Genomic DNA, 14,508 nt, shown 5'->3' on the forward strand with positions numbered 1-14,508 from the left:
ACAGTATCAAGAACAGGAGGACAGGAGGAGAGGACAGGAGGAGAGAACAGGAGGAGAGAACAGGAGGAGAGAACAGGGCAGAGGACAGTATCAAGAACAGGAGGACAGGAGGAGAGGACAGGAGGAGAGGACAGGAGGAGAGAACAGGAGGAGAGTAGAACAGGCAGAGGACAGTATCAAGAAAGGAGGACAGGGAGGGGAGGACAGGAGGAGAGGACAGGAGGAGAGAACAGGAGGAGAGAACAGGGCAGAGGACAGTATCAAGAACAGGAGGACAGGAGGAGAGGACAGGAGGAGAGCAGGACAGAGGACAGAGCAGAGGATCTAACCCAGAGAGCCAAGAGGATACCAAGCAAAACTAAGCTCTCTCTCTGTTGCCAAAAGCAGAAAGCGTTTGAATTTAGTTAAAGAGGCCTGATCAGGGCTAACAGGCATGTCAACTGTTATTCCCTATTATTCTAACAGCCTATCATTACAGGATTTCCACAGGCAGACAGACAACCCATCATTACAGGAGCCTGACAGGCAGACAGACAGACAGACAGACAGCCCATCATTACAGGAGCCTGACAGGCAGACAGACAACCCATCATTACAGGAGCCTGACAGGCAGACAGACAGCCCATCATTACAGGAGCCTGACAGGCAGACAGACAGACAGACAGACAGCCCATCATTACAGGAGCCTGACAGGCAGACAGACAGCCCATCATTACAGGAGCCTGACAGGCAGACAGACAGACAGACAGACAGACAGCCCATCATTACAGAGCCTGACAGACAGACAGACAGCCCATCATTACAGGAGCCTGACAGGCAGACAGACAGCCCATCATTACAGGAGCCTGACAGGCAGACAGACAGACAGACAGCCCATCATTACAGGAGCCTGACAGACAGACAGACAGCCCATCATTACAGGAGCCTGACAGGCAGACAGACAGCCCATCATTACAGGAGCCTGACAGGCAGACAGACAGACAGCCCATCATTACAGGAGCCTGACAGGCAGACAGACAGCCCATCATTACAGGAGCCTGACAGACAGACAGACAGCCCATCATTACAGGAGCCTGACAGACAGACAGACAGACAGCCCATCATTACAGGAGCCTGACAGGCAGACAGACAGCCCATCATTACAGGAGCCTGACAGACAGACAGACAGCCCATCATTACAGGAGCCTGACAGACAGACAGACAGACAGCCCATCATTACAGGAGCCTGACAGGCAGACAGACAGACAGATCATCATTATGGGAGCCAGGCAGACAGACAGACAGAGAGACAGACAGACAGATCATCATTATGGGAGCCAGGCAGACAGACAGACAGAGAGACAGACAGACAGATCATCATTATGGGAGCCAGGCAGGCAGACAGACAGACAGACAGATCATCATTATGGGAGCCAGGCAGATGACAGACAGACAGACAGACATACAGACAGGGCCTGCGCCCTAAAATGCCAACTCTATTCGCTTATAGTGGCCGACATTTGACCAGGGCCCTTTAGGAATATGGCTCTGGTCTAAAGTAGTGCACTATATAGGGAATAGGGTTCCATAGGGCTCCATGGTCTAAAGTAGTGCACTATATAGGGAATAGGGTTCCATAGGGCTCTGGTCTAAAGTAGTGCACTATATAGGGAATAGGGTTCCATAGGGCTCTGGTCTAAAGTAGTGCACTATATAGGGAATAGGGTTCCATAGGGTCTTCCAAAGTAGTGCACTATATAGGGAATAGGGTTCCATAGGGCTCTGGTCTAAAGTAGTGCACTATATAGGAATAGGGTGGCGTTTTTTAATGATGCCTCCAGTATTCACATTCATATGTCCACCACTCTCAGCAGAGAGGCTTTCCCCTCCAGCAGAGAGGCTTTCCTCCAGCAGAGATGTGCAGTCTGGTGTGGTCCAGTTAAATTGGTTCAGTCTGATCTGACCTGGATAGACCTCAGCTACAGGTAGACACACCTCATCTTCAGGTAGATTGACCTCATCTACAGGTAGATAGACCTCAGCTACAGGTAGACACACCATCTTCAGGTAGATTGACCTCATCTACAGGTAGATTGACCTCAGCTACAGGTAGATAGACCTCAGCTACAGGTAGACACACCTCATCTTCAGGTAGATTGACCTCATCTACAGGTAGATTGACCTCATCTACAGGTAGATAGACCTCAGCTACAGGTGGTAGACACACCTCATCTTCAGGTAGATTGACCTCATCTACAGGTAGACACACCTCATCTTCAGGTAGATTGACCTCATCTACAGGTAGATAGACCTCAGCTACAGGTAGACACACCTCATCTTCAGGTAGATTGACCTCATCTACAGGTAGATTGACCTCAGCTACAGGTAGATAGACCTCAGCTACAGGTAGACACACCTCATCTTCAGGTAGATTGACCTCATCTACAGGTAGATTGACCTCATCTACAGGTAGATAGACCTCAGCTACAGGTAGACACACCTCATCTTCAGGTAGATTGACCTCATCTACAGGTAGATTGACCTCAGCTACAGGTAGATAGACCTCAGCTACAGGTAGATAGACCTCCGCTACAGGTAGACACACCTCATCTACAGGTAGATAGACCTCAGCTACAGGTAGATAGACCTCCAGCTACAGGTAGATACAACTCATCTACAGGTAGATAGACCTCAGCTACAGGTAGACACACCTCATCTACAAGTAGATAGACCTCAGCTACAGGTAAAGATAGACCTCAGCTACAGGTAGATAGACCTCAGCTACAGGTAGATAGACCTCAGCTACAGGTAGATTGACATCTAAAGGTAGATAGACCTCAGCTACAGGTAGATAGACCTCAGCTACAGGTAGATAGACCTCAGCTACAGGTAGACACACCTCATCTACAAGTAGATAGACCTCAGCTACAGGTAGATTGACCTCAGCTACAGGTAGATAGACCTCAGCCAGGTAGATAGACCTCAGCTACAGGTAGATTGACATCAGCTAAAGGTAGATAGACCTCAGCTACAGGTAGATAGACCTCAGCTACAGGTAGATACACCCCATCTACAGGTAGATAGACCTCAGCCACAGGTAGGCCTCATCTACAAGTAGATAGACCTCAGCTACAGGTAGATAGACCTCAGCTACAGGTAGATAGAGCCTCAGCTACAGGTAGACACCTCATCTACAAGTAGATAGACCTCAGCTACAGGTAAGATGAGACCTCAGCTACAGGTAGATTGACCTCAGCTACAGGTAGATAGACCTCAGCTACAGGTAGATAGACCTCAGCTACAGGTAGACACACCTCATCTACAGGTAGATAGACCTCATCTACAGGTAGATTGACCTCAGCTACAGGTAGATAGACCTCAGCTACAGGTAAGATAGACCTCAGCTACAGGTAGATAGACCTCAGCTACAGGTAGATTTGACCTCATCTACAGGTAGATTGACCTCAGCTACAGGTAGATAGACCTCAGCTACAGGTAGACACACCTCATCTACAGGTAGATAGACCTCATCTACAGGTAGATTGACCTCAGCTACAGGTAGATGACCTCATCTACAGGTAGATTGACCTCAGCTACAGGTAGATAGACCTCAGCTACAGGTAGAGACACCTCATCTACAGGTAGATAGACCTCATCTACAGGTAGATTGACCTCCTTCTGAGTAGATAGACCTCATCTACAGGTAGATTGACCTCATCTACAGGCAGATTGACCTCAGCTACAGGTAGATAGACCTCATCTACAGGTAGATAGACCTCCTACAGGTAGACACACCTCATCTACAGGTAGATAGACCTCAGCTACAGGTAGACACACCTCATCTACAGGTAGATACACCTCAGCTACAGGTAGATACACCTCAGCTACAGGGCCAAATAAAAGCAATTAAGTTCACCATTACTTTTCCTATTATTCACAGGTCATTACTGTAGTCTACTGTAGTTTACTGTAGTCTACTGTAGTTTACTGTAGTCCACTGTAGTTTACTGTAGTTTACTGTAGTCTACTGTAGTACTGTAGGAACTGTAGTCTACTGTAGTTTACTGTAGTCTACTGTAGTCTACTGTAGTTTACTGTAGTTTACTGTAGTCTACTGTAGTTTACTGTAGTCTACTGTAGTTTACTGTAGGTTACTGTAGCTCACTGTAGTCTAATGTAGTTTACTGTAGTTTACTGTAGTCTACTGTAGTCTACTGTAGTCTACTGTAGTTTACTGTAGTCTACTGTAGTCTACTGTAGTTTACTGTAGTCTACTGTAGTCTAATGTAGTTTACTGTAGTCTACTGTAGTTTACTGTAGTCTACTGTAGTCTAATGTAGTTTACTGTAGTCTACTGTAGTTTACTGTAGTCTACTGTAGTCTACTGTACTGTCGTCTACTGCAGTCTACTGTACTGTAGTCTATCGTACTCTACTGTAGTATACTGGACTCTACTGCAGTCTACTGTACTGTAGTCTATGCGTACTCTACTGTAGTATACTGGACTCTACTGCAGTCTACTGTACTGTAGTCTATTGTACTTCCTGGTCTGGTCTGGTCTGGTCCAAGGACTCTGCACAGTAAACAGAGAAATGAAGGTAAGAAGATTTGCCCATTTTGCTTTGAAACGGGTTTTCTTTTCTGTTTACATTTCAATGAAAACCACTGATACACTGTAAAACAAAACAAAACAGGTGTGTAGTTGTCATGGTGATCTGAGTGGTGTGGTGGTCATGTTTAGCTGAGCTGCTCTGAGACTCAGTGTCGCACCGTGATGATGTCACCATTGTGTCACAGAGGAGGGGGCCTGATCATTGGTCCCCCCGCTCAACATTCCAACGCTACTTAAAAGGGAGGCAGTTCATTGGTCAGGAGGAGGGTCGCCGCTACTGGCACCCAGCTTCATCAGCCAACCGCCCTTCTCCCGTATCCGTGACGATACCTGTTAATGGAGTTAGCGTCTCAGACTCATCAGGTAAATCATCTGTAATAAATCATCCCACTGAAAAGAAGCCAGTCCTAACCGGTACACAACGTCCACGGAACACCACCACATAACGGCAATTGTGCTGTTGGTTACGGAGAAGGGGCTTCAGTTGTAACAATGCAGTACAGCTGGAGGAGTCTCCCCTCCCGGGACTGTAGGTGGGTCAGTGGCTGGGTGGGTGACGGGGTGACAGACTGGGCAGAAGCCTCAAAGAGTGTTGGAGTATCTCTCTCCCTGGATTAGGGTCTAGTATCTCCCTGGGTTGGGGGTCTCTCCTAGGTTAGGGTCTAGTTTCTCCCTGGGTTGGGGTCTCTCCCTGGGTTAGGGTCTAGTCTCTCCCTGGATTAGGGTCTAGTCTCTCCCTGGGTTAGGGTCTAGTCTCTCCCTAGATTAGAGGTCTAGTCTCCCTGGGCTAGGGTCTAGTCTCTCCTGGGCTAGGGTCTCTCCTGGGCCAGGGTCTAGTCTCTCCCTGGGCTAGGGTCTCTCCCTGGGCTAGGGTCTAGTCCTCTCCTGGGTTAGGGTCTAGTCTCTCCCTGGGCCAGGGTCTAGTCTCTCCCTGGATTAGGGTCTAGTCTCTCCCTGGGTTAGGGTCTAGTCTCTCCCTGGATTAGGTCTAGTCTCTCCCTGGGTTAGGGTCTAGTCTCTCCCTGGATTAGGGTCTAGTCTCTCCTGGATTAGGGTCTAGTCTCTCCCTGGATTAGGGTCTAGTCTCCCTGGGTTAGGGTCTAGTCTCTCCCTGGATTAGGGTCTAGTCTCCCTGGGTTAGGGGTCTAGTCTCCTGGATTAGGGTCTAGTCTCTCCTGTTAGGGTCTAGTCTCTCCCTGGATTAGGGTCTGGTCTCTCCCTGGGTTAGGGTCTAGTCTCTCCCTGGATTAGGTCTAGTCTCTCCCTGGATTAGGGTCTAGTATCTCCCTGGAGTTAGGGTCTAGTCTCTCCCTGGGTAGGGTCTAGTCTCTCCCTGGGTTAGGGTCTAGTCTCTCCCAGGTTAGGGTCTAGTCTCTCCCTGGGCTAGGGTCTAGTCTCTCCCTGGATTAGGTCTAGTATCTCCCTGGGTTAGGGTCTAGTCTCTCCCTGGGTTAGGGTCTAGTCTCTCCCTGGATTAGGGTCTAGTCTCTCCCTGGGTTAGGGTCTAGTCTCTCCCTGGATTAGGGTCTAGTCTCTCCCTGGATTAGGGTCTAGTCTCTCCCTGGGTTAGGGTCTAGTCTCTCCCCTGGGTTAGGGTCTGAGTCTCTCCCTGGGCTAGGGTCTAGCTGGATTAGGGTCTAGTCTCTCCCTGGGTTAGGGTCTAGTCCCTGGATTAGGGTCTAGTCTCTCCCTGGGTTAGGGTCTAGTCTCTCCCTGGGCTAGGGTCTAGTCTCTCCCTGGATTAGGGTCTAGTCTCTCCTGGGTTGTCTAGTCTCTCCTGGGTTAGGGTCTAGTCTCTCCCTGGATTAGGGTCTAGTCTCCCTGGGTAGGGGTCTAGTCTCTCCCTAGGCTGGGTCTCTCCCTGGATTAGGGGTCTAGTCTCTCCCTGGATTAGGGTCTAGTCTCTCCCTGGAAGGGTCCTCGAATGGTAAAGGATGCACTGATGCACCATGTCAGCCCACATCACCGTTGTTTCTCTCTGCCCTGAATCAATCAACCAGCTCTCCTTCCAGCCTACTTCAGCTCTGTCTCTATATCAGTCTCTGTCTGAAGGCCTTGTGTTACAGTAGTCTATTACACAACAATATCATCTAAACTAGTTCATTGTCTGTTGTTTGTTTTAAGTAAAGTGGGTGTTTCTGTCCGTCACTCCCAACAGGGGCTAGGGGTGGGTGGGGGGCATGGGGTTATCCCAGCCCATGAGCGGAGGCCCTGGGGGTGGGTGGGGGGCATGGGGCCAGCCCAGCCCCAGGAGGCGAGGCCCTGGGTGTGGGGGGGCTGGGGGATCTGGGTGAGGCGGGTCAGATGGTGCTCTTGGAGAAGGACACGCGGAGGTGATGGTTCTCTCCCAGGTCGTGGTTGTGGAGGTCGATCAGGGCCTGGATGGCCTCCTCCACTGAACCCAACTGGATCAGAGCCATCTTACGGTCCTTCCCTGAGACAGACACAGATGGACAAACAGTAATCATTTACACTTTATTGATCCGCAAAGAGATGTTCATTCCAGATCACGAGTATGTCCCGAGATCACTATTCTGAATGTTCCCTTGGCTCTGAATGACACATTTTTAGCTTGAGTCTGTCAAATCTGCCTTTGGAAAAACATATTAGGGTGTGGAACAATCCTACTGAACTGATAGATCAATAAAGGTTAAATAAATAAATACAAATATATTTCTCTAAGTGGAGCAATTCCCATCTAGTGTCTTATAACGGACCTACACCAAGGTCACCAGATAGTCAAAAGAGAGTCACCAGAGAGTCACCAGAGAGTCACCAGAGTCACCAGAGAGTCACCAGAGAGTCACCAGAGAGTCACCAGAGAGTCACCAGGAGCCACCAGAGAGTCACCAGACAGTCACCAGAGAGTCACCAGGAGCCCACCAGAGAGTCACCAGAGAGTCACCAGAGAGTCACCAGAGAGTCACCAGAGAGTCACCAGTCACCAGAGAGTCACCATAGAGTCACCAGAGAGCCACCAGAGTCACCAGAGTCACCAGAGAGTCACCAGAGAGTCACCAGAGAGCCACCAGAGAGCCACCAGAGAGTCAGAGAGCCACCAGAGAGTCACCTGAGTCAGAGAGTCACAGAGAGCCACCAGAGAGTCACCAGAGTCACCAGAGAGTCACCAGAGAGTCAGAGAGTCACCAGAGGTCACCAGAGAGTCAGAGAGCCACCAGAGAGTCACCAGAGAGCCACCAGAGTCACCAGAGAGCCACCAGAGAGTCACCAGAGAGTCACCAGAGTCAGAGAGTCACCAGAGAGCCACCAGAGAGCCACCAGAGAGTCACCAGAGTCACTCAGAGAGCCACCAGAGAGTCACCAGAGTCACCAGAGAGTCACCAGAGAGTCACCAGAGAGTCAGAGAGTCAGAGAGTCACCAGAGATCACCAGAGAGTCACCAGAGAGCCCTATATCGACATAACCTGAAAGGCCGCTCAGCAAGGAAGAAACCACAAAAAGCCAGACTACGGTTTGCAACTGCACATGCAGGGACAAAGATTGTACTTTTTGGAGAAATGTCCTCTGGTCTGATGAAACAAAAATAGAACTGTTTGGCCAAAATGACCATTGTTATGTTTGGAGGAAAAAGGGGGAGGCTTGCAAGTCGAAGAACAACATCCCAACCGTGAAGCACAGGGGTGGCATCATCATGTTGTAGGGTGCTTTTTGCTGCAGGAGGGACTGGTGCATTTCACAAAATAGATGGCATCATGAGGCAAGAAAATTTTCTGGATATATTGATGCAACATCTCAAGACATCAGTCAGGAAGTTAAAGCTTGGTAAAATAAATGGGTCTTCCAAATGGACAATGACCCATAGCATGCCTCCCAAAGTTGTGGCAAAATGGTTTAAGGACAACAAAGTCAAGGTATTGGAGTGGCCATCACAAAGCCCTGACCTCAATCCTATAGAAAATTTGGGGGCAGAACTGAAAAAGCGTGCAGACTCAGTTACACCAACTCAGTTAGGAGGAATAATAAAATTCACCCATCTTATTGTGGAAGCTTGTGGAAGGCAAACCCAAACGTTTGACCCAAGTTAAACAATTTAAAGGCAATGCTACCAAATACTAAATGAGTGTATGTAAACTTCTGACCCACTGGGAATGTGATGAAAGAAATAAAAGCTGAAATAAATCATTCTTCTACTATTATTCTGACATTTCACATTCTTAAAATAAAGTGATCCTAACTGACCTAAGACAAGATCATTTTTTACTAATCTATATAGAATTGTTTTAAGAAGGTCATACCAAGGATAATTTAGCTATTTGACTTTTAAGACCCCTTGAAGTATTAAAAATAAAAAATAAACTAATTCCATACATTTTTTAAACTGTTACCACGGGACCTTTAGACAAGGCCTGTGAGGTCTGTGGAGGCCTGTGGGGTCTGTGAGGCCTGTGGGACCTGTGGGGCCTGTGAGACCTGTGGGACCTGTGGGGTCTGTGGGGCCTGTGAGGCCTGTGGGGCCTGTGAGGCCTGTGGGACCTGTGAGGCCTGTGAGGCCTGTGGGCCTGAGACCTGTGGGGTCTGTGGGACCTGTGGGGTCTGTGGGGCCTGTGAGGCCTGGGTGGAGGCCTGTGGGGCCTGTGGGGCCTGAGGCCTGTGGGACCTGTGAGGCCTGTGAGGCCATGAGGCCTGTGGGACCTGGGACCTGTTGGGTCTGTGGGACCTGTGGGGTCTGGGCCTGTGAGGCCTGTGAGCCTGTGGGGCCTGTGAGGCCTGTGGGACCTGTGAGGCCTGGAGGCCTATGAGACCTGTGAGGCCTGTGGGACCTGTGGGACCTGTGGGGCCTGTGGGACCTGTGGGTGTGAGGCCTGTGGGGGCCTGTGAGGCCTATGAGACCAGGAGGCCTGGGGGGTCTGTGGGCCCTGTGGGAACTGTGGGACCTGTGGGGTCTGTGAGGCCTGTGGGGCCTGTGAGGCCTGTGAGACCTGTGAGGCCTGGTGGGGACCTGTGGGACCTGTGGGACCTGTGGGACCTGTGAGGCCTGAGGCCTGTGGGGGTCTGTGGGACCTGTGGGGCCTGGACCTGTGGGGCCTGTGGGACCTGTGGGACCTGTGGGGTCTGTGGGGTCTGTGGGGCCTGTGGGACCTGTGGGACCTGGGGGACCTGTGGGGTCTGTGGGGTCTGGGGCCTGTGGGGTCTGTGGGCTCAGGAGACCTGTGGGGCCTGTGGGGTCTGTATGAGACCTGTGAGGTCTGTGGGGCCTGTGGGTCTGTGAGGCCTGTGAGGCCTATGAGACCTGGGAGGCCTGTGGGACCTGTGGGGTCTGTGGGACCTGTGAGGCCTGTGGGACCTGTGGGGTCTGTGGGACCTGTGAGGCCTGTGGGACCTGTGGGACCTGTGGTCTGTGGGACCTGTGGGACCTGTGGGGTCTGTGGGACCTGTGGGGCCTGTGAGGCCTGTGGGACCTGTGGGGTCTGTGGGACCTGTGAGGCCTGTGGACCTGTGGGACCTGTGGGGTCTGTGGGACCTGTGAGACCTGTGGGGCCTGTGGGGTCTGTGAGACCTGAGGCCTGTGGGGCCTGTGGGGTCTGTGGGACCTGTGGGACCTGTGAGACCTGTGAGACCTGTGGGGTCTGTGGGACCTGTGGGACCTGTGGGACCTGTGAGACCTGTGGGCCTGTGGGGCCTGTGGGACCTGTGGGGTCTGTGGGCCTGTGGGACCTGTGGGACCTGTGGGACCTGTGGGACCTGTGGGGTCTGGTGGGGCCTGTGGGACCTGTGGGTCTGTGGGACCTGGGAGACCTGTGGGGCCTGTGAGGCCTGTGGGACCTGTGGGGTCTGGCATGGGACCTGTGGGGTCTGTAGGACCTGTGAGACCTGTGGGACCTGTGGGACCTGTGGGGTCTGTGGGACCTGTGAGACCTGTGGGGCCTGTGGGGTCTGTGAGACCTGTGAGGTCTGTGGGGCTAGGGTCTGGAGGCCTGTGAGGCCTATGAGACCTGTGAGGCCTGTGGGACCTGTGGGGTCTGTGGGACCTGTGAGGCCTGTGGGACCTGTGGGACCTGTGAGGCCTGTGGGACCTGTGAGACCTGTGAGACCTGTGAGGCCTGTGGGCCTGTGAGACCTGTGGGGTCTGTGGGACCTGTGAGGCCTGTGGGACCTGTGGGGTCTCAGGGACCTGTGAGGCCTGTGGGACCTGTGGGACCTGTGGGGTTGTGGGGCCTGTGAGGCCTGTGGGGCCTGTGGGACCTGTGGGGCCTGGGGGACTGTGGGGCCTGTGGGACCTGTGAGGCCTGGTGGGGTCTGTGTGGACCTGTGGGGCCTGTGGGACCTGTGGGACCTGTGGGGTCTGTGGGACCTGTGGGACCTGTGGGGTCTGTGGGGTCTGTGAGACCTGTGGGACCCTGTGGGGTCTGTGGGACCTGTGGGGTCTGTGAGGCCTGTGAGACCTGTGAGGCCTGTGGGACCTGTGGGGCCTGTAGGACCTGTGGGACCTGTGGGACCTGTGGGACCTGTGAGACCTGTGGGACCCAAAGGACCTGAGGCCTGTGGGACCTGTGGGGCCTGCCATGGGACCTGTGGGACCTTGGGGTCTGTGGGACCTGTGAGACCCTGTGGGGTCTGTGGGGTCTGTGAGACCTGTGAGGTCTGTGGGGCATGTGGGTCTGTGAGGCCTGTGAGGCCTGTGGGACCTGTGGGGTCTGTGGGACCTGTGAGACCTGGGGACCTGTGAGACCTGTGAGACCTGTGAGGCCTGTGGGGTCTGTGAGGCCTGTGGGACCTGTGAGGCCTGTGGGACTGTGGGGTCTGTGGGACCTGTGGGGTCTGTGGGGTCTGTGGGACCTGTGGGGTCTGTGGGACCTGTGGGGTCTGTGGGACCTGTGGGACCTGTGGGGTCTGTGGGACCTGTGGGGTCTGTGGGACCTGTGGGGTCTGTGGGACCTGTGGGGTCTGTGGGACCTGTGGGGTCTGTGAGACCTGTGAGGCCTGTGGGACCTGTGGGGTCTGTGGGGTCTGTGAGACCTGTGGGACCTGTGGGCGTCCCTAGAGCAAAACAATAGGCATACGACATGTTTTGAGAGTCTCACCCTCCACATAGGAGGGGACATAACAGGGCTCCAACTCTTGTTGCCTTTTCATCGGCAGATGGCAGTGGATTGAGATTCATCCAATGCACAAAACAAGGAAGATATCTCCTTCTTTAACTAACATATTTTTATGGGGATTTTATTGGTTACTTAAATTTCCGCGGGAGAGCGGACATCAACTCTTCAGTTAAAAAGGTCATTTTCCGTTTGAGTCAACGCTCAAGTTTCAAGTTTTTGGTTTTAGCCGGGGTAGGCCGGGGCAGTGTAAATAAGAATTTGTTCTTAACTGACTTGCCTAGTTAAATAAAGTTCAATTAAAAACTACAAAGGTGATCTCTGTGAACATCAGGGAAACTGTCAAGTAGAGGCCTCTGTTGGAGCAGTGAAGGTTTCTGTTTGAATCGCGGCCGAAGTGGGATCCCATGTGTGTTGCTGAAGCATTGAGGAAGTCAAGTGTCAGAAAGAGAACCTACTGGAAGAACTTGAAGGCCTTGACTGTGTATCCAGTCCCAGCAAACAGCTCCTTCAGGATGTCGTCTGTTATAGATGGACTGTCGGTGGAGAGGAGGACGAAAACAAAGGAACAGTGTTGAGAGGGGAGAGGGGCTTTTACCTCTCACTACTTCTTCAACTGGTGATACCTGGTAGTAGCATACTGTAGACATATAGCTGTCATACTGAGTATACTGCAGGAGTATAGCTCTATAGTATACTGCAGTGATTACAGCCTCTATAGTATACTGCAGGAGTACAGCCTCTATAGTATACTGCAGGAGTACAGCCTCTATAGTATACTGCAGGAGTACAGCCTCTATAGTATACTGCAGGAGTACAGCCCTCTATAGTATACTGTAGACATATAGCTGCCATACTGAGTATACTGCAGGAGTACAGCCTCTATAGTATACTGCAGGAGTACAGCCTCTATAGTATACTGCAGGAGTACAGCCTCTATAGTATACTGCAGGAGTACAGCCTCTATAGTATACTGTAGACATAGCTGCCATACTGAGGATACTGCAGGAGTACAGCCTCTATAGTATACTGCAGGAGTACAGCCTCTATAGTATACTGCAGGAGTACAGCCTCTATAGTATACTGCAGGAGTACAGCCTCTATAGTATACTGCAGGAGTACAGCCTCTATAGTATACTGTAGACATATAGCTGCCACTGAGGATACTGCAGGAGTACAGCCTCTATAGTATACTGCAGGAGTACAGCCTCTATAGTATACTGCAGGAGTACAGCCTCTATAGTATACTGTAGACATATAGCTGCCATACTGAGTATACTGCAGGAGTACAGCCTCTATAGTATACTGCAGGAGTACAGCCTCTATAGTATACTGTAGACATATAGCTGCCATACTGAGTATACTGCAGTACAGAGTACAGCCTCTATAGCATACTGCAGGAGTACAGCCTCTATAGTATACTGCAGGAGTACAGCCTCTATAGTATACTGCAGGAGTACAGCCTCTATAGTATACTGCAGGAGTACAGCCTCTATAGTATACTGTAGACATATAGCTGCCATACTGAGGATACTGCAGGAGTACAGCCTCTATAGTATACTGCAGGAGTACAGCCTATAGTATACTGCAGGAGTACAGCCTCTATAGTATACTGTAGACATATAACTGCCATACTGAGTATACTGCAGGAGTACAGTCTCCATAGTATACTGCAGGAGTACAGCCTCTATAGTATACTGTGAGACATATAGCTGCCATACTGAGGATACTGCAGGAGTACAGCTAAAGGGGAACTTTCTTGTGACAGACATTATCATACATATTCACTTGTTCAGATTTAAACACATCCATCCCCAGAAGTAAACAGAATAGATAACTAGTGTTGAGGAGGGAGGTGTAGTTGGAAGGGGGAGGAGGGAGGGTATAGTTGAGAGGGGGAGGGGGAGGTGTAGTTGGAGAGGGGAGGAGGGAGGTATAGTTGGAGAGGAGGAGGTATAGTTGGAGAGGGGGCGGAAGGGGAGCTATAGTTGGAGAGGGTGAGGAGGGAGGTGTAGTTGGAGAGAGGGAGGAGGGAGATATAGTTGGAGAGGGGGGGAGGAGGTATAGTTGGAGAGGGGAGGAAGGAGGTACAGTTAGATAGGAGGATGGTGTAGTTGGAGGAGGGAGTGTAGTTGGAGAGGGGGTTGAGGGGAGGTATAGTTGAAGGGGGAGGAGGTGTAGTTGGAGAGAGGGAGGAGGAGATATAGTTGGAGAGGGGAGGAGGAGGTATAGTTGGAGAGGGGGAGGAGGAGGCCCATAGTTTGGAGAGGGGGAGGAGGGAGGTACAGTTTGAGAGGAGGGAAGGTGTAGTTGGAGGGAGGGAGGTGTAGTTGGAGAGGGGGAGGAGGGAGGTATAGTTGGAGAGGGGAGGAGGAGGTGTAGTTGGAGAGAGGGAGGAGGGAGATATAGTTGGAGAGGGGGAGGAGGGAGGTATAGTTGGAGAGGAGGAGGGAGGTGTAGTTGGAGAGGGGGAGGAGGAGGTGTAGTTGGGGAGGAGGGAGGTATAGTTGGAGAGGTGGAGGAGGGAGGTACAGTTTGAGAGGAGGAAGGTGTAGTTGGAGGGAGGGAGGTGTAGTTGAAGAGGGGAGGAGGGAGGTATAGTTGGAGAGGGGGAGGAGGGAGGTACAGTTAGAGATGAGGAAGGTGTAGTTGGAGGGAGGGAGGTATAGTTGGAGAGGGGGAGGTATAGTGAATCTCACAGGATGTTGGATAGATGGAGGGTGGCAGAGGGAGGAGGGAGGTATAGTGAATCTCACGGGATGTTGGATAGATGGAGGGTGGCAGAGGGAGGAGGGAGGTATAGTGAATCTCACGGGATGTTGGATAGATGGAGGGTGGCAGAGGGAGGAGGGAGATATA

At 51.6% G+C, this 14,508-nt stretch overlaps 1 long non-coding RNA gene across 1 annotated transcript; it reads right to left on the reverse strand.

Annotated features, from left to right (window-relative positions):
- Positions 1 to 6,858: 6,858 nt before the first annotated feature.
- LOC135537377 (uncharacterized) lies at positions 6,859 to 14,473 on the reverse strand. Its single transcript, XR_010455204.1, has 3 exons — positions 14,406 to 14,473; positions 12,104 to 12,185; positions 6,859 to 7,020 (listed from the first exon to the last, which is right to left on the reverse strand). It is a non-coding gene; the product is annotated as an uncharacterized LOC135537377 (long non-coding RNA).
- Between the last annotated feature and the right edge of the window lie 35 nt (positions 14,474 to 14,508).

The sequence above is a fragment of the Oncorhynchus masou genome, unplaced genomic scaffold (assembly GCF_036934945.1).
Source record: "Oncorhynchus masou masou isolate Uvic2021 unplaced genomic scaffold, UVic_Omas_1.1 unplaced_scaffold_7582, whole genome shotgun sequence".
Taxonomy (NCBI): Eukaryota; Metazoa; Chordata; class Actinopteri; order Salmoniformes; family Salmonidae; genus Oncorhynchus; species Oncorhynchus masou.